The sequence below is a fragment of the Mandrillus leucophaeus genome, unplaced genomic scaffold, assembly GCF_000951045.1.
Source record: "Mandrillus leucophaeus isolate KB7577 unplaced genomic scaffold, Mleu.le_1.0 Scaffold776, whole genome shotgun sequence".
NCBI lineage: Eukaryota > Metazoa > Chordata > Mammalia > Primates > Cercopithecidae > Mandrillus > Mandrillus leucophaeus.
Genome location: NW_012108430.1, coordinates 33,805 through 59,507, shown reverse-complemented (window position 1 = coordinate 59,507; position 25,703 = coordinate 33,805). Strand labels below are relative to the sequence as shown.

The 25,703-nt window shown below is 35.4% G+C and overlaps 1 pseudogene; it reads right to left on the bottom strand.

The window, feature by feature from the left end:
- LOC105529645 overlaps window positions 1–3,560 on the bottom strand; it is a 6,023-nt pseudogene extending 2,463 nt beyond the window's left edge.
- Window positions 3,561–25,703: the final 22,143 nt, after the last annotated feature.

Here is a 25,703-nt window from a genome sequence, read left to right as displayed (position 1 = left end):
TAAATGAAAACTATTTTATCTCAATTTTATGCAGATCAAATATTTTATTCTGCATTTTTGAGCAAGAAATTACACATTGTGCTTCAACTCCAACACCAAAGAATACCACTTTAAACAGTAAAATATGCAATACCATAATGATAGAGAAGTGCTTGGACTACTCAGATCCACCAAGCCATGAAGCCAGTTGAGTCTACTCTGCTATTAAATGACAGAGTGTATTTTGTTGTTGTTATTTTTCTCCATGAGATACGAGATTTGCCTTCCCTCAGTTCTAGGCTCTCATCCTTCTAGTCTCATGATCAGAAAATAAAGAGGGTTTTCTTTCTTTCTTTTTTTTTTTTTTTAAGCCAATTAAAAATAATCCTAGGGAAGAATCCCAATTGGAATGGGTTGTAAGAGGTTTTGCTATTTCTTTGAGTAGAACTGCTCTCAGAGAAAAACAATAGCCAACTTAAAAGTTTTTCATACAATGCTTGCTATATAGTAAGTCAGTAAGTGCTTAATACATGTCAGAAAATGTAATTACTGATTCTCAGTTAAGGACAGGAGGAGTGTAACCATATGTAGAACTGGCAATCTGACATTTTAGGTTTTAATTCCAATTATTTTGGAGATATGAACTTGGGTAAATTGCTTTGCAATTCAGAGCATCAAATTTTGGTGGTAAAATCATCTTGATAGAGAACTCCGAACTCACTGTTTTGCTTTTCATTTGTTTGTGTTTTGAACGAGACAAAAATTGCCTTTTGTGCATAGTATGAGGCCTATCCATAGTAGTCAATAAATGCCTGTTCAATTCCCTTTTCCATTTATGAGTTTTGGGATATTAACACAATCCTTACTTTAGGAAAACATCAAAACTTTCTGTCTCACTTTCTCTACCATTGATATTCCTTCCTGACTAGACTGTGTTTTAGATAAAATGAAATTGTGCATGTAATGGAACTTCAAGTAGTTAAAGGTCTTTTTCAGTTGCAAAGGCTTATTATAGTAGATATGGTTCCAATTTTACTTTGTCACTGGAGACCTTTTAAAAAGCTAACAATAAGTCAATCAGCAATTGAGAACCAGAAACTAAAAAAATGCATTTCACTTTCATATAACTTGACACTATCCTAGTGCTTTCTGAGATTGGTAGCAGATTTCAATGTCATTATATAAATTATGAATGTTATATAAGTAGGTGGTTAATGTGATTGAACGTATTTGTTATGGAATAAAAATGACTAGAAATAAGTATGATCATAGCAAAAGCCTGCAGATGCTACTTCTGCTGGAGTCTAAGGAAGCTTTCTCCAAAAATGAAGTGTGTTAAAAGGTTTTCAAGTGCAGCTGAGCTCTTTACCGATTTCATAGTTCTATTCACATGATAAATTCTTAATATCTTTTTCATTTTATACATATGTAAAACCAGGAGGAACTATTTTTCACAAATAATACTAATAAAGCCCTCTCCTCCATGATTTTTTTAAAAAGCCTAGCTACTACAGCAAGGAAGATTCTAGAAATGAGTTATTTAACTAGGACCATGGGAACATATAAGAATTTTATTAGCAGCAGGATTTAATTATAACCACAAGGACTTATATCTTTAAGGCCTTCAAGAAAGAAAAAAGACTGCAATTAAGGTAAAATAGTCAAAGCCATGCATTGGCATAAACTGTTTTTGAGCAAATCTACCTTTCATTCAAATAATTCTCTATTAGAAGAAAAAAGGACGCACAGTGATTGAAAACACTAATTAATTTATTACAAAAATGGAGATATTATAAAGGAAAAGTGATACTTGGCAATGGAATTTTATGGATAGGCTAGTAAATCATAGAAAAACAAGCTGGTTTCTCTTTTGTGAAGTGACTAAAATTTTATAAAACTTTTTTTTTCAGGTATGTATCTCTGCCACTGATTTGCTACCCAGATTTCACATATCATAGACTGCCCTTCTTTTATATATTTGTTAATTTGGCTATTTTATTTTATTTTATTATTATTTACTTTAAGTTCTGGGAAATGTGCAGAATATACAGGTTTGTTACATAGGCATACATGTGCCATGGTAGTTTGCTGCACCCATCAACCCGTCATCACATTAAGTATTTCTCCTAATGCTATTCCTCCCCTTGCTCCTCACCCCTTGACAGGCCCCAGTGTGTGATGTTCCCTTCCCTGTGCCCATATGTTCTCATTGTTCAACTCCCACTTATGAGTGAGAACATGAAGTGTTTGTTTTTCTATTCCTGTGTTAGTTTGCTGAGAATGATGGTTTCCATCTTCACCCATGTCCCTGCAAAATACATGAACTCATTAAAAAGTCAGGAAACAACAGATGCTAGAGAGGATGTGGAGAAATAGGAACACTTTTACACTGTTGGTGGGAGTATAAATTAATTCAACCATTGTGGAAGACAGTGTGGCAATTCCTCAATGATCTAGAGCTAGAAATGCCATTTGACCCAGCAATCCCATTACTGGGTATATACACAAAGGATTATAAATCATGCTACTATAAAGACATAGGCACACTTATGTTTATTGCAGTGCTATGCATAATAGCAAAGACTTGGAACCAACCCAAATTCCCATCAATGGTAGACTGGATAAAGGAACTGTGGCGCATATATACCATGGAATACTATGCAGCCATTTTATTATTTTTTTTTTTACCTTGTTTATTTCCTTTTTTTTTTTTTTTTTAAAACCCTTTTTTTTTGGCACAGCTAGAGCCTGAGTCCTCTCCACAGAGCCTTTGGTGTGGGTCTTGACAAGATGGTCAATAAATTCCTGATAGGGAGACTTGGTGAATATACTCTCCTTCCAGAGGCCAGGGTCAAGTAGCTGTAAGTCTTGGAGATGGAATAAAAGGTGGCCTTGGTGAAGTTGCCAAGGGTAGCAGTGCAATCCCTGGCTGAGCTGTATCAGTCATCAATACTGGCCATCAGCAGAAGCTTCTTGGGCACTGGGTTTGAGACAATGCCAGTGCTGCTTGGTGCAGGGATGAGGCACACCAGCACAGAGCCACAGTGACCTGTCACCTTGCAAGGGACAGTGTGGGTCTTGTTCCTCCAGTAGCCTCTGTGCATGGGGACAGTGGAGAGCTAGGCCAGGATGTTGGCCCATCGGATGGCAGTGGCAACCTCTTTGGAGCATTTAACATCCAGACGGACATGGCCATTGTAGTCCCTGATGGCAGTAAACACCTTCAACCTGGTGTGCAGGCCGGCGCGGGTCTGCTTCTGCACCAGCATAATCTTCAAAACTACATCATTGAGAGAGGCCCGCAGGAAAAGGTCAATGATCTCAGACTCCTTGATGGGCAGAGAGAAGGGGCAGATCTCCTCCAGGGATTTGATCTTCACATCTTTGACCAGGTGGCCCAGCTTGACGAACAGCATCGACTCCTTGTCCTCAGCCTGGCCTCCTTGAACTCTGGGACTTCAGCCCCTGCCTCAGGCCCAACCACCAAGGTGACCCAAGCCCCAGATGCCACTGACAAAGCCTCAGGGGAGGCCACCACATTTCTCCATCCCAAGGCCCCCAGGGCCTCCAGGCTCCCCTGCCGCACCAGTGTCATGCGGGCATCTGCTGTTTCCTCAGAGAAGCAATTTGATTATTTTAAGTGTCATATATTATACGTCAGCTTTTCTTTTCTGAAATGTACCTATACTTAACATTTGTTTGATAGTCTTTTTAGCCTTTATGCCATACCTGGTATTTTAAAAGTTATTTAGATTGAAAGTAACAGGATAGAAGAAGTTGCCATAATAAGAACTAGAATGGCTAAATTAATGTCAAATCAAATAGACCCTACAATAAGAAATAACTCTAGAGACACAGAGGAAACTTCATAATCATGAAAGTGTCAATCAGAAAAATATAATATTTATAAATTATGTGCAACTATCAACACTGCTCCAAAAATATAATGCACAAACTGACACTATTTGAAAGAAGAAATAGACAATTTAATACCAATTTTTGAGGACTTTGGTATCTCACTATAAATATTTGACAGGATTACTACAGAGAAATTTAGCAAGAATAGGCCTGGCATGGTGGCTCACGCCTATAATCCCAGCACTTTGGGAGCTGAGGTGGGTGAATCATCTGAGGTTAGAAGTTCCAGACTAGCCTGACCAACATAGTGAAACCCTGTCTCTACCAAAAATACAAAAATTAGCCAGGCATGGTGGCAGGCACCTGTAATTCCAGCTACTCAGGAGGCGAGGCAGGAGAAACGCTTGAACCCAGGAGACACAGGTTGCAGTGAGCCAAGATTGCACCATTGTACTCCAGCCTGGGTAACAAGAGCAAAACTCCATCTCAGGAAAAAAAAAAAAAAAAAAAAAAAAAAAAAAAAAAAAAAAAAAAAAAAAAAAAAAGAAAAAAAAAAAAAAAAAAAAGAAAGAAATACACAAAAAAGAAAAAGAAAGAAAAGAAATTCAGCAAGAATATAGAACACTTGAGTAACACCCTCAACTAAGCTGATCTAACTGCTATCTACAGAACACACCATGCAACAAGAGTATAATACATATTACTTTTCAGCCACAGCAGGAATATTTTCCACGAGATACCATATGCTTGGCAATAAAGCAAACTTCCACAAATTTAAAAGTATTGAAATTGTCCAAAGCATATTCTTCAATCCCAATGGAAAAAATTAGAAATTAAAAATAATTTGGGGAATTATCTAAGTATGTGGATATTAAAGAACATATTGCTAAATAACACATCAAAGGAGAAATAAAGATAGAAATTAAAACTATTCTGAACTGAATGGAAATTGCATGACAATATATCAACATTTACGAAATGCAGCTAAAGTAATGCTTAGAGAAAATTTTATAGCTTTAAACCCCAACATAGAAAAAAAAGTCTTAAATAAAAAATCTAAACTTCCACTTAAGAAACTTGTAAAGGAATAGCAAATTAAACCTAAAGAAAGAAGAAGGAAGGAAATAATAAAGATAAAATTCCAATAAAGATTGGAAACTAAGGAAACAGAAAACAGAAAAACAATAGAAAGCAATTAAAACAAAAATAGTAAGAAAGACTAGAATACTAGAATCTGACAGAAATCAACACCATTCATGATCCAAGGTTGTGCTTGAAGCCAGATTGTCTTATGGTGCCTGCCTGCACTCACAGGAGTTTGATGGTGTATTATAGATCTCTACAGTAACATGATACAGCCACTCTGTCACTACATGCCTTAATGAATAATTCTATTCGTGATCCAACTGTTAACCAATGATCCTCTCTCCACACCTATAGTTTGAAGTATGTAAAAAAAGAAATCTGGATAGCCCCGTTTGGTCTTGATCATCGCATAGGCCACTACTCAGAAATAAACTGGGATCGTTTCTGGCCATGAGCAAGAAACAACCCAAAATACTGGTTTACACAAAATAGAAGTTTATTTTTCCCACACTAGAGTTTACTAGAACTAGTTTCCATGATCCAATTGTGTACATCTCTTCCCAGCTCTACATTCAGTGATACCATATGATAGGAATATTTACTCCTCATAAATCAAAAAGCACTACAAATCAGGTCATTATACCTAAGGAACTGGTAGTTAAGCATTTACCAGCACACCGTTGTGGGTAGGGTTCCAGATCTACTGTGTTGGTTGCACATGAAAGAGCCAGTATTGTTACTTTCTTGTTGCTCTCCAAGGTCACATCATGGTGCCAGATGCTTGATAAGTTTGCATCACTATAGTTTTATTCCACAAAGCAATAAGAAAGAAAAACATAAGTTGAAGGATATCTCTTAATCAAACCCAACAAAAACTCCACACAACACTGATCCTTCTACCACACTGTCCAAAAACCAGGCAATAGGCACAGGAAGATATAAAGAGGCCTGCAACTTGTAGCAATGTTCACCACTAAAAATGATGACTTTTGGTTAAATCAGAATGTAGACAATAGATATTTGAAGACTATTAGAATTGCTTGAACCAATCATTTAAATTGATCATCTTGCTGCCACATGTTCACTCAATATCAAGCAGCTGCAGTGAAGAGAACATGGCCAGCAAGAGAAGCACATGGACTGCTCCCTCTGCAGAGGATGTGATTAGGCAGTTTATCTCAGAAGCAGGTTATGGGTAGAGCTGCCACTATGACTGGTCTGCCCAAAACAGAGATATTGGCAAAAGAAGTTGGAAGTGAGGTAGGGAGTGACAAAAAACTGATGATATACCTTTTGCACTTATTAAGTTTGCACAGAAGATAGAGCATAAAAATCTGGTTCTTCAGGACAAATACAATTATTGCAGCCCAAGCTACAGTAGACATTTGAGTAGTGTGGCAGGCAGAATAATGGCCTCACAAAGATGTCCAGCTTGTAATTCCCTGGTAATATGATATGTTCTGCAGCAAAGGGGAATTAAAGTTACAGATAGAATTAAAGTCGCTAATAAACTGATTTTAAAATAGGAAGATGATATGGTTTGGCTGTTTCTCCACTCAAATCTCACCTTGAATTACCCCATCTTGTGGGATAGACCAAGCTGGAGGTAACTGAATTGTGGGGGCAGGTCTTTCCAGTACTGTTCTTATGTTAGTGAATAAGAGTCATGAAATATGATGTTTTTAAAAAGGGGAGTTTCCCTGCACAAGCTCTCTTTTTGCCTGCTGCCATCTTCATAAGATATAACTTACTCCTTCTTGCCTTCCATCATAATTATGAGTCCTCTCCAGTCATGTAGAATTATAAGTCCATTAAACCTCTTTCTTTTGTAAATTGCCCAGTCTCGGGTATTTTATCAGCAGTGTGAAAATGGACTAATACAGAAGATTAGTCTGGATTGTACAGGTGGATCCAATATAATCACAAAGATTCAGCTCATAGTAATATGATGGGAAAATAACTCTGTGTTTACTCCCCCTCCTCACCCAATGCATCTCTTCATTTTTCTTCAATATTATGGTTGTCCTGATTTGTATCCTTAATAAGAAAATATAATCATTAATTATAGCATTTTTTGAAGTTCTTTGGGTCATTATAGAAAATTATCACACGTGAGGGGTATTATGGGAACCTCTGAATTTGTAGTCAGTCTGTCACTAGTGCAGGTGGCCTGTGGACCCAACTTGTAGCTGGGATTTGAAGTGAGGGTAGTCCTACAGAGGAAAGAGTCTTTGTGAAGTCTCTGCTAAGTCTGGGTGGTCAGTACACAAGTTGAATTTCAGTACACACTGGCATTTGAAACAGGACACTACCAAATAAAGTTTGAAAAGGGTAGTATTAAGATAAAAATACCATTTTATAAACATCCATGTAATATTTTTATAAGCTGTATTAGTTAGAAGTGGAAAATGAAAACCAAGGCCTAAAAAAGGAAAAATTACTTTAAACATGAATATGAAATTATAAAGGCTTGCACCCCATACTTCTAAGATAACAATTTAGATACTGTAGGATACATTTTTCTTTAAGGCACTTAGCCATTAGTATTCCTATGGACTCCTGGGAACCGATGCTGACTATTCTGTAACATTGAAAGCCGGTTGTTAAATCACTAGTAGCTTGAAAATCAAGTGGTGCATTATTTTATTTACTTGGATAGACTGTCTTGAGATGCAGTCCACATATCTCCTGCTTAAAAATCATAATTTGATCCTGAAAACAAATGCAATAAGTAAAAATCTTTTAAACGGAAACTTGTGTTATTAATTGAAACTGAAAAACTTCTGATGTATTTCAGCTCAACCCAAGTTACCATTATTTTCTCTGCATTGTTCACATTACCAAATTCTAAACATATTGATTGAAACTCCCAGTTTGCATTCCAACTGCACTTAATAAATAAACCTATTATAGGACCACTACTTTTAGGGCAAAATAAAGATGATTATATGTGTAAATAGTGAAAGTGTATGACATAATGAACAAATCTAGAAGAGGTTACCTCTGTATTTGATTTGATTGGCATAAGGATATGAAGAAAAATATTTGGAGCTTACTTAAACATGAAACAAAATTTACATTTATCTTATAATGGCATTCTCAGACTAGAAAGTGGAATATAAAGTACATTTGTGAGTGCATTACTGCCTGAAACCATAATGTCAAAATCTTAATTTGTAGAGTATTAACTTTGGGGATTTTATGTTAAAAAGTTATTACATTTGAAAAATAAAACACATCCAAATAGTAGTATACTCATCAAGAACTGTCATGAGGAACATTAGTTGAACATTAACTGAACAGTTTTTGTACAAGATAAGTGTGTAGTTCGTTGGGATTCTCTAAAGCCAGTCCTATGTAGTTTAGCCATCACTGGTATTTGAGCCAAGTAGTATCCTGGCTCCCTGGAATTTTCTCTCCCTTATTTCTTGCTACAATTTTCTTTTCTCTCATTTCTGCATTCTTGAAATTATAATCTCCAGTAAAGTATTAGCATATTAACTTTGTTCCTGATCAGTTTTCTGAGAACCCAGCAAGATGTCTTGGCCCAATAAAATTGAGACATTATTTCTTAATGTTTTATTGGAAGCCAGATAGCTAAATAAATTATTCTTTCATGGTCAATTTTGAAATAAATGTTTAAAGACTTTTTTAAGAAAAATAAGAAAAGCTGACTCTTTCACACTATTAAAAGCAAGTTGGCTATATCTATTTCTGTATCTATACATTTGTATGTTACTGCCTGAAATTATAATGTATGTGTCTATCTATCTATCTATCTATCTATCTATCTATCTATCTATCTATCTATCTATAACATACGTGGGTATATGCATATACATAGACAAACACACATTATATAGACATTTATAGTTGCATATATATACACACACAGACATGCATGTGTGTGAGAAAGAGAGAGAGATAACATATACAACAGTAGCTTACTTTTAGACCTAAGCAAGAATGGTTAAAAGTGGAAGGCAATCGAAAACTGAGCAAGAAAAAGAAAGCATTTTCCGATAGCTTTCTCCGGGAGCTGGTTTGACACTTAAGGTAGATCATAGTGTTCTCCTGTAGAACAAAAACAAACTCAGAGATCAATAACTACAAAAATGCCACTCTGTGATCATGATAGAAAAAATACATACAAGCTTACTCTTCCTCAACGACACCCACTTCATGTCAGTGTAAACAAACTGACAAAGCTCACAGATGCCTTATTCACATATTTCTGCTTTATGAATAGTAAGTGCCTAGTAAAATGCCACCTTTATTCCTGTACTTTTTTTTTTTTTTTTTTTTTGGTGAGATGGAGTTTCGCTCTTGCCATCCAGGCTGCAGTGGGGTGGCACAATCTCAGCTCACCGCAACCTCTGCCTCCTGGGTTCAAGCGCTCGTCCTGCCTCAGCCTCCTAAGTAGCTGGGATTACAGGCATGTGCCACCACACCCAGCTAATTTTGTATTTTTAGTAGAGATGGGGTTTCTCCATGTTGGTCAGGATGGTCTCGAACTCCTGACCTCACATGATCTGCCTGCCTTGGCTTCCCAAAATGCTGGGATTACAGGCGTGAGCCACCATGCCCGGCCTATTCCTGTACTTTTAAAAACCCTGAACATCACTTGCCAAAAATGTCAGTGATCTTTGATGGTGGCTCCTAGCAGAGCAGCAACTGGAATAAAACCGTCCTAGTTTTCAGCTGAGTCGCCACGTTTTGAGATGTGTGCATGTGTGCATGTGTGTGTACCCATTTGAAAGTGATCAAAGTTGAGATACTTAAGTCCCCAGGTACAATTTAACTCCAGGAAACAGAGTTTACCAAACGTGTACTTTTTCAGAAATGAAGCTAGAACAATTCAAAAAGTAAGTCAGCACTGAACTCAAAAACAAAACCAGGACTGTTATTGTAACATATTAGATAAATTTCTGCCAGATTTGTGAAGTCCTATAGTAGCTTGCTCAGGCCTTCTTTGTCTCTGACTTTAGCTAAGTAGAGGGAGAGAAAAGGAACTATAATGAGTTTTTTTCTTCTTTATTTTCTGTGATAAAAGTTTAATCCTCTTAACACATAAATACTCATCAGCTGGGCTGGATTAACATGTTTTTCTAAATGGATGTGGATGGAAGAGAGAAAAGCTGAAAAGCTGACTTACCCAGAGTCATGCAAAGTGTCAAAAATAAAATTAATAGCTCTTCTCTAAGAGAAATAAAGTGTCACTTTGTAGGATTCTATTCATGTGTTCTGACCAGCACAAATGATCTCCTTCTACAGATGACATGTTTTCACTATTGGGGAATTGAATTATTTCCTCAAAAACCATTCTAACAAATGACAGTACACTGCAATCATACTAGGAGCTAAGATTATAGAGATGTTCTTAAAGACCTTCTCATTTAGCAGAGGAGGAGGAAGAAAGAAATCAATGGTGATTAGTTATAAAGTACAATATTCAAATGATCTGAATGGAGACAATACAAATAACTGGTAGTGTCATCAGTGAATGGGTGTGTTTGGAGGTGAGAGGGTGGTGTGCCATAGGATACAGTTAAGAGCTCAGATCCCAAATTTCAACTAAGTTACAATCTTGGTCTTTCCTGGCGTTTGTGTAAACTTGGGCCAGCTACCTGCTTTTGTGGAGCTTATATTCTAGCCAGAAATAGAAATAATAATAATAATAATAATAATAAGTAACAAGTAAGTAAATAATAAAGATTTTAAAAAGGAAGATCAGAATAAAGGATGGGAATTTCAAGGTTGGAGTGCTGCTTACAACAATAAGGAGGATAGTCATTAGTAATGGAGAGGGTACTTATAGAGAAGTGAGTGTGAAAGTGATTAAGGTGGCAGAATCATGTAATTTGTTTAGGAGCAAACCACAGAAATTTACTGTGGCTAAAGCTTGGTGAGTGAGTGGAGATTGGTAAGATTTGAGGTCAAGGAGCCATGGGCGGCCAAGTCTTATATGACTGTTTCAGAAGTTGTAAGAACAGGAGCAGTCATTTCAGGACTTTGGTCAAGAAGAACTGGCATTCTTTTAGCAAATATAAGAGAAACATTCTTAAGTCATCAACCTATAGATAAGCTAAAGAATTCTGATCATAGATCACTTTATGATTTTCAGCATGTAATTTTAAAAGGGTTTGGAGCAATAAATGTTATTGCTATAAAAATATACTTTTTAACACCATCTAGGTCAACATATGAACATTATTTTATTGCATGAATCTACAAAGATGCAAAATGTTTTATATTATCATTGAAATGTGTCTTCTTTGAAAAATAATCAAAAATGATCCACAGGCTAATTAATTACAAAATTAACCAATAAAAATACCTGTGTCAACATCTTAGGGGATGTGTTTCCAATAACACATTATTCCCACGTTTAGTCAAATGATAACTAAATTCAGATCTTAAAGTCACAATAAAAAAAAAAGATACTTAGGTATATATACATATTGTTGTTATGGAGGAATTGTAATAAGGTGATTAAAAATATATTTTCAAGATAAAAAATACATGTATATTACATTAACATAAATTTGGTAGCAGAAATAGAATAGAAATATAATTCAAGGTTAAAAATGGGAAATTTTGAACTATTACATAGATTTTTAAATGGATGATGGCACATATCAAATCTCTATGGTATTTATATTTCAATGAATAAATTTTAAGGAATATTGTCAATTTCATTTTAGAACATAAGCATTTGGAATAAAACAGAAAAATATATTATTTACAACTATTTAAATTTATAATGAAAAATTTTTGTGTTAATAAACTGTTGTATAAAAAAAAAAAAAAAAGTTTTACAAACTTATTTAGGAGTGAAAGGGGAGAGTTCCAGGCTGGGCACAGTGGCTCATGCCTGTAATCCCAGCACTTTCGGAGGCTGAGGTGGGTGCATCACTTGAGGTCTGGAGTTCAAGACCAGTCTGGCCAACATGGGGAAACCTCATCTCTACTAAAATACAAAAGTTAGCTACTCAGGAGGCTGAGGCAGGAGAACTGCTTAAACCTGGAAGGTGGCGGTTGCAGTGAGCAGAGATCGTGCCACTACGCTCCAGCCTGGGTGACAGAGTGAGATTCCGTCTCAAAACAAAAGAAAGAAAGAGGAGAGTTCCCTGATTCCCCTCACACTACATGTCACAGCGATGTGGCTCATCTGTTTCGTCACTGTTCAAACTCCTTACGGGATGGGGAGCACGCAGACAGACAGGTGCAGGAGCCCAAGTGGGTGCGTGTTACAATGCACCCTTTTAGCCTTGCTATCCGTGGACAGCTTAAGTGTTAACCAGCTCAATGAAGCCATTGCCTTTCTGCAAGGGCAGAGGGCCAGTGTGACAGTTTTCTGTATCCCGAGCTCTTGTTCAGCGTCCTGGAAGAATTGGGTCACACACAGGCTAGAGGAATGGTGAATGTGAGGTTTTATTGGGTGGTGGAGCTGGCTCTTGGTGGGATGGATGAGGAGCTGGACAGGAGATGAAGTAGGAGGGTGATTTTCCCCTGGAGTTTGCTGTCCAGAGACCAATTCTCCAACTGTCTCCAGCCAAACTCCTCTCAACATTCAGATGCTCCTTCTCTTCTCTCTTTCTCTGCCACGCTGTTCATCTGCTCATCTTGTCTTCTGCTTCTGGAACCTAGGGGTCAGGGTTTATATGTGTACAGGATAGGGGGTGTGTCAAGTCCAAAAGTGACTTTTTGAGTGCAAAAACAGGAATGCCTGTTCTCACTTAGGGCCACAAGTATCTAGGCTTGAAGGAGAGGCCTTTGCCAGGAAACCACCCTCTTCTGCCAGTGTTTACTTGTCTCCTCTCCATATCAGGCACACTCATATAAAGTGTTGAAGCCCCCCACAAATTAATAAATGGCAATAGAATCACCATTGTCTTGTGTCCACTCTTTAAAAATGCATTAAAAATTTCTCTATTAAATATATTTGCTTTAGATTTTGAATCTAATGTGTTAACTTTCATTTTTTAATCTTTACCTTGTTTAATTTTGTTCTTGTATATTGTCTGACTTCCCACTAAGTTATTTGGATCTAAAAATTAACATTCATGTTCTATTCCTGAAACCTGAAATAGTCTGGAACATTTTACATTCTAAATAAAAATTCATTAAATAAAGTAATAGAATTAATTAATATTTAAATAAATATTTAAATGACTTTTTAAATGTAATTATTGATTCACAAGTGTTTGTTTTCATAATTATTCATGAAACAGTCTAGACTACCAGAATTTGTACTAATAACATTAATAAAAGAAGAGTAATAATGGTAACGTAAAATAAAGTTGATGAACACATTAATTAGTAAGAACAGTAAGATAAAACAAAGTCATCATTTCATTTGTGATGAAATGGAATTTACTGGCATTATAAGTTACAGGACAATTTTGGAGGCAATGATATGGGGAAAAATTAAACCAGAAAAAAAGCAATAATGTGTTTGTGTTATACCTGTGGCTTTTGAGATAAATGTACCCTAAAACCATTTAGGTATGTGTTGAGCATTTGCACATATTAAATAGAGGCTAATCACAGAAAGAGTGACCCAATGTCTTTCTAAAGTTCACATTACTTGGTGAATATAGTTATTTGCCCACCAGCATACATTCATGGGTACCTACAAACCTATTTGATTCAGACATCAGGTAGATATTTGATATGAACAGATGTTTGAGAAACAGAAATCAAAGACAATATTCCCTTATGCAAAGAGCTCAAGAGTCCAGAGGAGTCAGATATGTAAACCAGCAATTACTACTTAGGCTAATGGAGGTAAAGAGGAAAATAAGAGATAGAGAAACAGAGATAAAGGTAGTTGGTATTCAGAAATGATACAGTTGCTTAGGTGATGCCTCAGCTTGTTCTTAAAAGACATATAAAACATAATTAAAACTAAAGTGTAGAAATGGAGTTCTAGTTCTATGTTTGTTAAGGAAGCTTCAAGAGGGATCATGGAGTGTTTGGTGAACAACAAGAGGTCTGGTGGTCTTTAGAACAGAGGAATAGTCATTCTACCTTATACTCCTTATTGTGTAGGCCATGTCCTATTGTGTAGGACAGATTAGATCTTGGAGAGTCTTGTATACCTGTTTAAATTTGGATTTTATTATTCATGCTAACAGACATGTATGACAGTAGCATAATCAAATCTGTAGTTTATAAAGATCATTTTTTCCTGAGAATGGAGGACAGAATGAAAAAAAGTGGGAGTTAGTGACAAAAGCAACAAAGATTATTCAAAAACTAATGCCAGACTTCTTCTTCTGACAGAATATCAGAGACTGATATTACACTCTCAAATGACACAACTAAACAGGAAAAAAAAGTAAGTATATGGAGCAACGATTTTCATACATTTATTAACAGGCAGTGTAGAACAATGCTCCTTGAGAGAAGAGTAATAAAGGGAAACCAGGAGATGGACAAAAGAAGAATACTAACAGCAAATTTAGGAAAATAAAAAAATAATTATTATTTAAGAAAATAAACTGGATTTTAGGTTTTTTTTTTTTTAACATAAGTCAAAGTACAATGTATGAAACAATATCATAAAACTTGGGAAAACAGAAGTATATATATTGTTGTGAAGTTCTTAAACTATATGAAAAGTAGTTAATATTGCCTGAAGATACATTATAAAATACTTTAAATAAAAACCTTCTATTGCCTCATAAAATCTAAAATATTTTCTATATTATCCTTAGCAAGAAAAAAAAAAAAGTTGCTGAGTCCTGCTATAAACCCTAAAGTAACTACCAAAATCTGGGAGAAGGGATAAGGCAATCTATAAGATAAAATGAAGTCATAATATATATTCAATTAATTCAGATGAAGGTAGAAATAGAAAGAAAAGGGAATGAAGAACAGATTGAAAAATTTGAAAGTACTTAAAATCTGAAAAAAAAAGTAACAACAATAATTTTTAAAAATAGAAGTCAAAAGAGAAAAAAATCAATGAAGCCAGTGGCTTAAGGTTTGAGATGATCAATAAATCTGATAAATGCTAGATAGATTAATTGGTTGAAAAAAATATAAACTCCATATACTAAGATTGAGAATATCACTTTAAATCCTCATGAAAATTAGGACAATAAAAAGAGAACATTATAAACATCTTTGAGCCAATAATTTTGACAAAGACAAAATATTTGAAAGAGACAAATTAACAAGTGTCACCAAGAAAAAAAAAAAAAAAAAAGACCACCATTCTGTTTACTTTCTAGTAAAAAGTCTTACACAAAGCAAACTTCACCCTGAAAAGGAAAGTTGGGTGGAGAGAGAACGTAAAAACAGACCTAAAATTTAAAGCATATATAATTTAAAAAAAAATAAAAAAAAATGCAATGTGTATAATGGTCAAGAATTTAATCTAGAATTTGGGTAACCAAAACCAAGAACAGAGTTGAGAAGATGTAAAAGTTTCAAACTTAAAACTTGAATGCTTAGTAAGAACCATTCACAAATCCCAAAGAAGTTGTAGACATCATCCCCAAATACAAGAAATGACAAATTTAAGCTGGTTTATTTAAGCAAGTTCAATGAAAGATTTATTTTTGTAAGTCTGAATGGGAGTTAGAGATAAAATAAGGCAATGATACTGGCTAGTCACAGTGATAAGCAGTTGATTTCATTCCAGCTCTCAAAAAGCAAGGGTAGAAGCAGTTACCATAAAGAGACCTGTATAAAAAGAATTCCCATGTATGCAGAAGGGTCAATGAATAAAGCCCAAGGTGAAATAAAACTGTCAATCCAAGATAAGCCTCTGCCTCTTCATCTAATTGTATTATTTAAATTTCAATCCCACGTTCCTTCTTTGACTACAGCTTTCAGAATTCACTTGACCAGCTTCCTGCTGTCCTGTAGAGGGACCAGGTTTTCGGTCCAGACATGTGCCTGTGACTCTCCCACAGTACCGTGCATATATTTCCTTTACATTGGGTGTTATTTGTAGCAAAGTCCTATTTAATCTCTGTTAGACTTAAGATGCGGAAATGTTACATTTCACGGCAATAACTGCAACCTACATTATAGGACAGGCAGTTTGTATCCCAAGCACATTATGTTACTCATTTTATTTTTCACAACAGTCGTATTATTATGTCCATGATTCAGAGGAGGAAACTCAGCTGTGGAAAGGAAGTTGAGCAGTAGCCCAGTACTGGAGTTAAAAAGCCATACCTATAGCCGAGATTTGTACTCAGGTGGTCAGGCTCCAGAGTTGGAGGATTAAAGTTAACGTTATGCTTACTAACTCAATGGTTTTTTGGGAATTTTCTTCAGGTTTTGAAATAAATACATTGATAATTTTCCATTGTTGATTGTTGCGAAGAGAAACAATTTTTGCTCATTTTCTGTAACAAAGTAATGGTGAGATCATAGATATTGCCCGTGTGCTATTTTCCACCTAAGACTTCAAAGAGCTCAATAAATATTATTTTATTAGCTGTCTTATCATCTCTTTATCAAACAATCTGTCATTGAAGTAGGTAGATAATTAAAACCAGATGAATTAAATGACTTCTCCAAGGTCAAGACACAAATTTGGAAGACAATGGAGAAAAAAATAAAGTTCAATAAATGTCTACATCCTTGCCACTGTTACTAAATATCAGCTGAAATTATTTCTAAGATACTGTTCTTATCATTAAGTTTCTGAATGGAGAGTTGGATCCTAGGTCAGCAAGTACTTCCTTCCTATTGCAATAATACAAACAGCCCTTTCATTTGTGTGATGTTTTATAATTTTGTCTCATACTTTGCTTATATGTGATTTCACGTCAGTATTTTGACTCTTACTTTACAAGCTGGGGGACTGTGGCTAATAATAATGAGAACTGCAGTTTACAGAACATTAACTATAGGCTTGATATTTTGTGTATTTTATCTATTTGTATAACAAGCAAACTCCACGCCACCTATACTAGTACTATTTGCATTTTATAGTTAAGTAATTGTCACTCAAAGAAGTTAAGGAGCCTATCTAAGACCAGACTTCCAGTAAGTGGCAAAGCTGGGATATTTAACTCTGCCTGTCTAATGCCAAAACTATGCATAGAATCACACAGAATCAGGTCACATATCTAGTGAGTAGTAAAACCAAACACAAATCCAGGCACTGAGTGAGAGAGAGTGAATATAGCAAATCTGGGTCTAAATATGATCTCCAATGCTACCACTGCCCCACTGTTGGTAACAGCACCATTATCAGTAGTACTTATTGAGAATGAGTTATGTGCTTGGCACTGTGATAAGAGCTTTGCACACACCAAGTCATTTAATCTTTACTACAACCCTGTGAGGTAACTGCTCTTATGAGTCTCATTTTATTAATAATAAAGCTAGCTAAATCAAGGCAACATGGCTACTAAGTGATATCTCCTGCACCAAATCACTTTTGTTGACTATACTCAAATCCCCAAACTGAAAAGCAGCTAATTCCTCTCCCTCCATCTTATTAAAAGTAAGAACTTAAAGTATAATAATAATAATAAATAAAAACTATTTAAATTACCTAATTCTGTCTGAATGTAAATTTTGAAAAGAAACAGAAGTCAATGATACCTAAAAGCTGTGCTAGCATTCAGAACAAGACAGGCTGTAGTACTGCACGTTTGAACACAGTCTCACAAAATACCGTCATCTGACAAGGTCACTCTGAGATGGTGATCAAGTAAGACAAAGACAAAATAAAACAAAGAAAAAACACAAGTCCACTTCATGATATTGTCTGAACACTGACAGAAAAGAAGTTCCCTGCAAACATATCCTCCCCCACCCATTGTGAGTGATGAATACAAAATTACCAATCATAGCTTTAGCCTAACTCTATTCTTTCTTCCTGCCAGGTAAAATGCATCAAGATTCTCATTCATTGAACTGCTCTAAGCCAGAGCAAAGCACCACTTTCTTGAACTCTTTCTGAAACTACCTAATAGAAGCTCAGTCCTATGATAAATTTTCCTCATAATAAAACAATCTTATTGAGATGTCTCTTGGTATTCCATGATATACATTTCTCCTAGATGCCAGAAGTAATAAACTCAAATTTGTTCAATTACAGGTGTATTTCTGGTGGTCTTTCATTGAAGGGCATTGACTATCTGAACCTAATTTTTTTAGCTACTCCCTCTTCTGTGTATAGTAAAACTTCCATAATCTGTTGGAAAAAAACATATATCAAACTTAAGCTTCTGAAAATAAGTTGCAAAAAGTCCTGTGAACTTTTTAAAATAGAGTTTGGAAATGAGGAGTAGCAAGAAGCCTGAATTATGTAGTTTTATTTTTAGGTTTTTATGTTTTGCTCAGTCCATGCTCAAATAAAGAAAAATATGAAGAAATTCTGGGTCCTACGAGGGCATAAATGCTACATCTTATTAATCCTTATTTTCTCCCCATTAACTAATACATTTCATATTATAAACCTGGTGCTTAAATTTAACTTAAAAATTGATACTGAGAAATTATGGAATTACAATGTGCAGTAAATTGGAATTCCTTGTCTGTGTCAGAATTTCAGCTTCTGGATCATATTTCATGGTGGCTTTAGGGATGTCGTTTAGCCTCGGTGTGTTTCTTTTCCATCGATTATAACAGCTTTACTTCCCCTCCATCCTTCAAAAGTATCAGAGTGCTAATCAAGCCAAGGTATGTTATTAGAACAAAAACCAAAAAATCTGTGTAATCAATTTCTTTCAAAGGTGCATTACCTATTTTCCTCTGATAGTTTTTTCATTGAATAACTGAGATCTAACATAAACCCTAGTTGTTGTTTAGTGAGTAAGATGATTGCCTTAGACAGCGTAGAAAGAGAGTATAATGAATTACAATTAAAAATAGAATATCAAATGGACAAAAAAGTGACAATAAATACTTTCTTATTTGGGAGTTGAAGTGTTGAAGTATCACTGTGATAAATCACACAAGGCAATAAATGGAAAGAATAGAAATCTCAATATTTGTAGTCTAGAATGCAGCTCAAAAGCACAGCAGCTAAACTTCAAGGCAATACAAACAATGGGAATGAAACTTTGGGACCTATTTCAAGTGAATGAAACCAAAGTCTGTCATGGAACAAACTCACACCTAGTTCCTACTACTGGAGAGAAAATGAAATGATAACAGCTTGCATTACTTTCAAATTTCATGAAAGCAACAGAAATAGAGTGAAGTAGAATTTCAAATGTGATCTGAAAGAACGTCAAATGGCATATTTGATGTGGTCTGCTTTATTATGGGTTAGCATGTATGATTTCTTTCAGTTCTCACAATAGCCCAACCTTGGACCTGGCTTTGGGTTGGGAAAGTCTGCTACATATGATCAAGAATCTATGATTTTAAAAATCGACACATATATATGTATATATGTATTTATATATCTTGATCACATAGCTTATATATCTATGTATAATATCTGAATTATATAAAAATATATCATGTATATTTTTATTAACATGTAGACATTTGGTCATTATATGTTTTATGTTATATATGCACACATTATGTAAAAGCGCATGTGTCTACAACATTAACTCATTTTTCTTACAAGAAAAATACTCATTCAGTATTTGATGGGTGTTTATTGGCTTAGTTTTATTTATTTCAGTATCATATATAGATGCAAGTGTGGAAGATCTGATTTGAGGAAACAGATGGCTTTGTCAATCTCATTATAACCTCTTGGTTTTTTTTTATCTGAGCCTTTGGAGTAAATGCACAATCAACAATTGCTTGTATGCTTTTATTTCTGGGTTTCATGGAAGAATAACAGAAAACCCCGAGGCAAGTGCATGACTGCCCCCAACCAATGAAGAAATAAAATAGCCTGTGTCAATATTCTCTTCAGTGGAAGTTCAACAATGTAGATTTTTCTATAAGAAACTACATTTAAATAAAACCAAAGTAATACACTAAAAATAAAAGTGAAAAATAGGCAATGTAACCACCAGGAAATTGGTAAAATAGTGTTTCAAAATTTTTCATTGAAAAAATTTACATTTGAATCTTAGATAAGTTAGAGCATGCCTTGATTGTATGGTCTGGTTACTCATAGCAGTTACAGCTCCAATACTTGGCACACATCATATTTGATAAATATTAGTCTAATTAAAGATTGTCAAGAGATTAGTTTTGATCTCTAAATGTTACTTGGATTAGATAGGGCTGTATCTTAAATTATGCATACAAAGTAAGTTTAAGATGCCAATTTATTGCTGGGGACAATGTGATATACAGGGAAAAAAAAAGAAGAAGAATTATAGGGGACTGGACAGGAAATCAAGACATGAAATAGAATCTTCTCCTACCACTGTTTACCTTGAGCCATTTCCTGGATCTCAATTTTCTCATTAAAAGCAAAAACAAATGTTGATTTGAGATCAAGTTGTCTCAGCTACTCATAGCATATTTCCTTGGACAACTTGTGTAGCATTCATGAGCCTCATTTGTTTTTACCTGTAAAATTGAGATAAATATTCCTATTTCACAAAAAGTAGTGGTGAAGACTAAATTATACTTTATATGTGAAAAGCATTATGTAACCAATAAAATATTAAATGGAAATATGTTTTTATTATTAGATAATATAATCAAATTCTTCCTCTTTGGAGAGGTCTTCTTTGACTTTGAGGCTTTTTGAACTCTGTGTATTCTCACATTACACTCTGCCTACTCCTGCTGAGGGAGATAGGAAGTACACATTTGGAATCCGTTAGACTAGATCCTAAAGAACAATAACACAGGGCATAACATGCCTGTATAGTAAAAGCCCTATATGTTTTATATAATGACAGAATTCTGTTATAGTAACTCAAGTTCTATTTCTTCACCTTTACAATCCTGTATGTCTAGTTTTATGCTGAATATATGTTTTAAAAGCATAAGTATCTATATGTTTAAGTATAACATGGAAGAGAATAATAGAAAGAGAAGAGACATGCCTTGTAAAGATAAGTAGGGTCCTTGGCCCAGGACCTTTAAACTAATAAGGAGGATTTTTGTTTACATAAATTACTGTGGGGGCATGTATTTAATAAAACTCCACAATGGGGAAAGGAGTAAAGTTTATAGACAGTGATAAAGAATTATTATACTAGGGTTCTGATAAGAATGGAGGTGTGACTGGGAGGTTGGATTAAACAAATATATATAAGAGAAAATCAACAGGTCTTGGTGATATGAGAAAAGGGGAAGAAGTAGAAATAAGGGATGAAAGACTCTTGGGTTTAAAAATCAGATGTCTTAGAAGTTGAGGATTCCAGGAAATACAGAAAGATGATCAGAGAGAAAAAGGAAAACGCTGATTTGAGTTCAAGCTCTATCTCAGCTACTTACTGCTAGCTGTATGTCCTCAGGCAACTTATATAATATTCTTGAGCTTCAGTGTGTTCCAGTTTGCCTCGTAGATATTCAAAAGAATCCTTGGAAAGGGACACACATATGGGAGTCATCTTATAATGGTAGAGGTCAAAACCATAAAAATGAAAATAAGCTCACCTTGGTTTAAAAAAAATAAATAAATAAGAATCAAAGACTGAACCTCAGGGAACGCAAGTTTAAAAGAGAAGAGAAGAAAGAAAATCCAGGAAGAAAACAAAAGCTGACCTACAAGAGAGAGTCTAGTGAAATTGTTTGTTCTTATCAAAGACTACTGTGGTTGGAACTCAGTGTGAATTGCCCTATGCTAAGTATGCCTGCTATTTTCACTGCTGGATTTTTAAAAATTATATATTGACCCTCCAAAACCCATGAAATCAACTTCTGGATTTGAATTTCCCTGTGACAAAGAAGAGAGGATGTTTTGGAAAATTAAGGTCAATAATTCCCCAAGAAGAAAAGATATCTGGGCCCGGCGCAGTGGCTCATTCCTGTAATTCCAGCACTTTGGGAGGTCAAGGTGGGTGGATCACCTGAGGTCAGGAGTTCAAGGCCAGCCTGGCCAACATAGTGAAACCCCATCTCTACTAAAAATACAAACATTAGCTGGGCGTGGTTATGGGCACTGCCAATCCCAGCTAATCGGGAGGGTGAGGGACAAGAATTTCTTGAACCTGGGAGATGGAGGTTGCAGTGAGCCGAGATCCTGCCACTGAACTCCAACCTGGGCAACAGAGTGAGACTCTGTATCAAAAAAAAAAAAAAGATATTTGAAAAGAGGATGAAACATAACATAATTCAAGATGTACTTCTTAAATGCTACATATGTTTCCAAAACTGTAAGGTTTATTTCTCAAGATATAGTTTGCTGATACATCTATCCCTTCTAAGATAGGTAACTTTTTTCCACTTAAAGACAATGAACAGGTAAATTAAACTTGAAATTATGGTTGTATATAAAATATAAATAGATAAATGGGACTGACTTCACTTGAATATGTCTAAACAAAGATTATTTTGACTTTTTTTCTAAATTCATAAGAATGATGAAGATTTTTTTACTTTACACTGACATGCCTAGAAGACAGTAATGAAATTTGAGTTGGGACAAAGATTTTCTCTTTCCCTAGTTTCAAAAGAGGAAGTTATATTATCATAATAGGTTTTGAAGTGATGCAAACCGACTTTGAACGCCCATCTCCATTTTAATAGTAACTAAGTGACTGAGCAAATTAACCTCTCTGTGACCACTTCCTCCTCTGGAAAAAAAAAAAAAAAACAATGATAGAAATGTTTGGTGTTCTCAACTTCTGTGATGGGCACATGAGATCATGAATGTGAACATGTCATGCCAACAAAAGGTATTTACAAGTTAGAATGACATATACTATGTATGTTTATATGTACCTATTAGAAAATCATCATATGGCATTGTAGAGAATGCATCTTAAATGATTAATTTTTAACAGAGCTGAAAAGCTATCATTAGAAAACTCTAGCAAGAACAAAATGAAATGCTATTTTGTAACTGGAAGTCAGCCTACTCTTTCATTCCTCATTTTCTCTTACCAAATTACATGCAGTTTATATGAGTAGACTATGCCTACTTAAATTTTTGTCACTTTTACCATTAATTAAGGGAGTGCTGTCCAGTTTGCAAATATTACTGCTTGGCTGGTTAGGTGTCATGAAGTTTAAAATACATTATTTCTATTATGCATACATATTTATTACTTCAATTCCATTAAAAGCAGTAAATGAAGGATTCGCAGATGCATTTTCTCTTCATGATACACCTTTGCAAGAGGGTGGAGTTATGTCTCTATATGCATGTGTATATGTATGTACATGTATATGTATGCGTATGTGTATGCATATGTGTATGTGTGGCCTGGCCTTGCCTCACCTTGCCTCTCCTTATAATACTTCCCACTCCCAACCTTCAGTAGGCGTCCCTTAGTTAACTGGACACTGAGAAGCAACAGGGCCCGGAGGAGGCTGGAGAGCCAGAGAGGGATGGAAGTAGGCCCCCTGCAGGGAAAAGCATGAGATTCAGCCCATGAGCTACCTGCTGCCTCTCCTGCAGGCGTTGGTGCTCAGCACCAGGTGAGTCCTGGAGCTCCAGTGACCTCAGTCAAGGACTGCTGCCCTGCGAGGTTGGTTCGACTGAGGGCCGCCAATGGGGGCCAGTACACTTCAGCTGCTTGCATCTCTCACTTAAGTTAGAGGGTCCCTCTACGATTCAGAATTTGAAATAATTGTTGGAAAGCATGGCACTTCTCTGATTATCCTAGCCCCCAGGAGAACATGTCCTGACAACTCCCAGTGCCGGGATCAATGACTTTTCTTTCCAAAGATGTTTCCCTCCAGATAACAGAGAAACTAAAAATAATGAAACAGAATCCAGATATAAAATGAGAAATTAACACCAAGTAAAGTTCTTAAACTGGGGCAGTCTCATTCTCAGTGGACTTTACTCTCTGACAAGTTATTGATAGTAGGGTGCAAGAAGCCAGAGAGAGCCAACTGGTCATTGGAAATATGGAGGCAATTAATAAAAGTTCTGGCCCTCCCTTGCAAAATAACCTGTTTTGACAGGTTAGTTGGTGAGGGAATGCATTAACAGGTTCATTGTGAGGGAAGGTTTGAAGTTTCATTTGGGTAACCTGCGGATTTAGGATAACACATGTAATTAAAAGTTAGAAGCTGCTGTCTGAATGCTGATGAAGAAACTTACAGTCATAATATATTGCATTTTATTTCTCATTGACTTATCTCTTTTGTCTCTTCCACTTTTTCTTCTGTCCTTTCTTTCCTTCTTTATTTTCTTCCATCCTTCTTCATTTTACTTTTAGCATTTTAAGATGACATTCCTTAACATCATTTCTGTCTTTACTACCTTGTACTCTATGTGCCATATTCTTAGGCTGCTTTCTTTCTTCTTCCTCCTCTCCTTTTTTTCCCCCGCTCTTCCTCCTCTTCTTCCTTCTCCTCCTCCAGTTGTCCTCCTCCTTCTTATTCTCAGTAGTTGACTGCGTTTCTGGGTATCTTATTTTTTCACTTGTTTATCTAAGTTGGGTTTTGCTGAGCTTGTTGGATCTGTGAGTTGATGTGTTTTATCAATTTTGGCAAGTATCTCCGCAAATATTCTCCTACTTCATGCTCCCTCTTATCCTTCTGAGTCTCCAATTACATGAATGCTAAAACCTTTGTTATTTACCTGGAGATTTCAAATGCTATTTTCACTCTATTTGCCTTTGTATTTTAGTTTGTGTATGTTTTACTGACTCAGCTTTAAGTTACCAGATTCTTTTCTCTGTTGTATATAAATAAACGAATGATTTTATTTCAAATATCACATCTATTTTTTTTTACATTTCAGCTTCCTTGGTTTTATTTATTTTGCTTTCCCCTCTCTGGTGATTCTTCCTATCTTGCATACATGCAGCATAAATGTTCCTGAAGATTCTTTAAAACTTTGTCATAATTATATCTGATTATTCCAACATTTGGGTTAACTTAAGAGTTTGTTTCTATTGACTATTTTACCTCTCAAACATTATATATTATTTGCTTATTCTTTGTCTTGTAATGTTTGATTCTATGAAGGACTTGGTACAAGAAAACAGTAGAGTTCAAACTAAAAATACATACCTTCTAAAAAATATGTGCCTTTTATTTTATAACAACACTGGAGTTTGGCACTAAATCAATCCGATTTGTAGTTGAGCTGGATCTGGGTATTGTTATAGCTTTGAAAGTAGGATAGGATCTTTTCTTCAGGAAGGTTTATAAGCCAAACCTTAAATTTCTTTCAGAACGTACCATAAAACAGAAATAAAGACTGAGTCCCATGTGGGTTCTGCTTTAGCTTTAAGGCGCTCTGCATAGTGAAGAATGATATTCCTGTGTTGGTCACAGGCATCAAAGTATGATATAGAAAATGTTGAGGAAGTCACTCTGAAGCACTGGCTTTCTCAAAACTGGGCAAGTTTTCATGGGTCTAAGGGAAATTCTTTTTATGGTAAACTACATTTAGATGCATTATTTACAAAACATTCAGAATCAATTGGTGATCACTTTTGTATCATGAATTTATCACAAGTGTGACATGAATTTGTGACACAAAAAATAGTTTTGCAATACACTATCAGAAAGACATGTGAGATTAGAAAATAATAAAGTTGTGCTGAGTAGGTCAGAGAACAGGTTATATTGTGTTGCTAAAAGGAAGGAAGAACTATGGCAATGTCTCAAAACTACATCAAAGAAAGAGAAGATATTTACTTAAAAACTTAAGAACATTTTGAAATGAATATATGAGAGATTGAGGAATTTAGAGTAAACAATTTTAGTCAAATAAAAACTGAAAGTCAACCAAGTGAATAGTA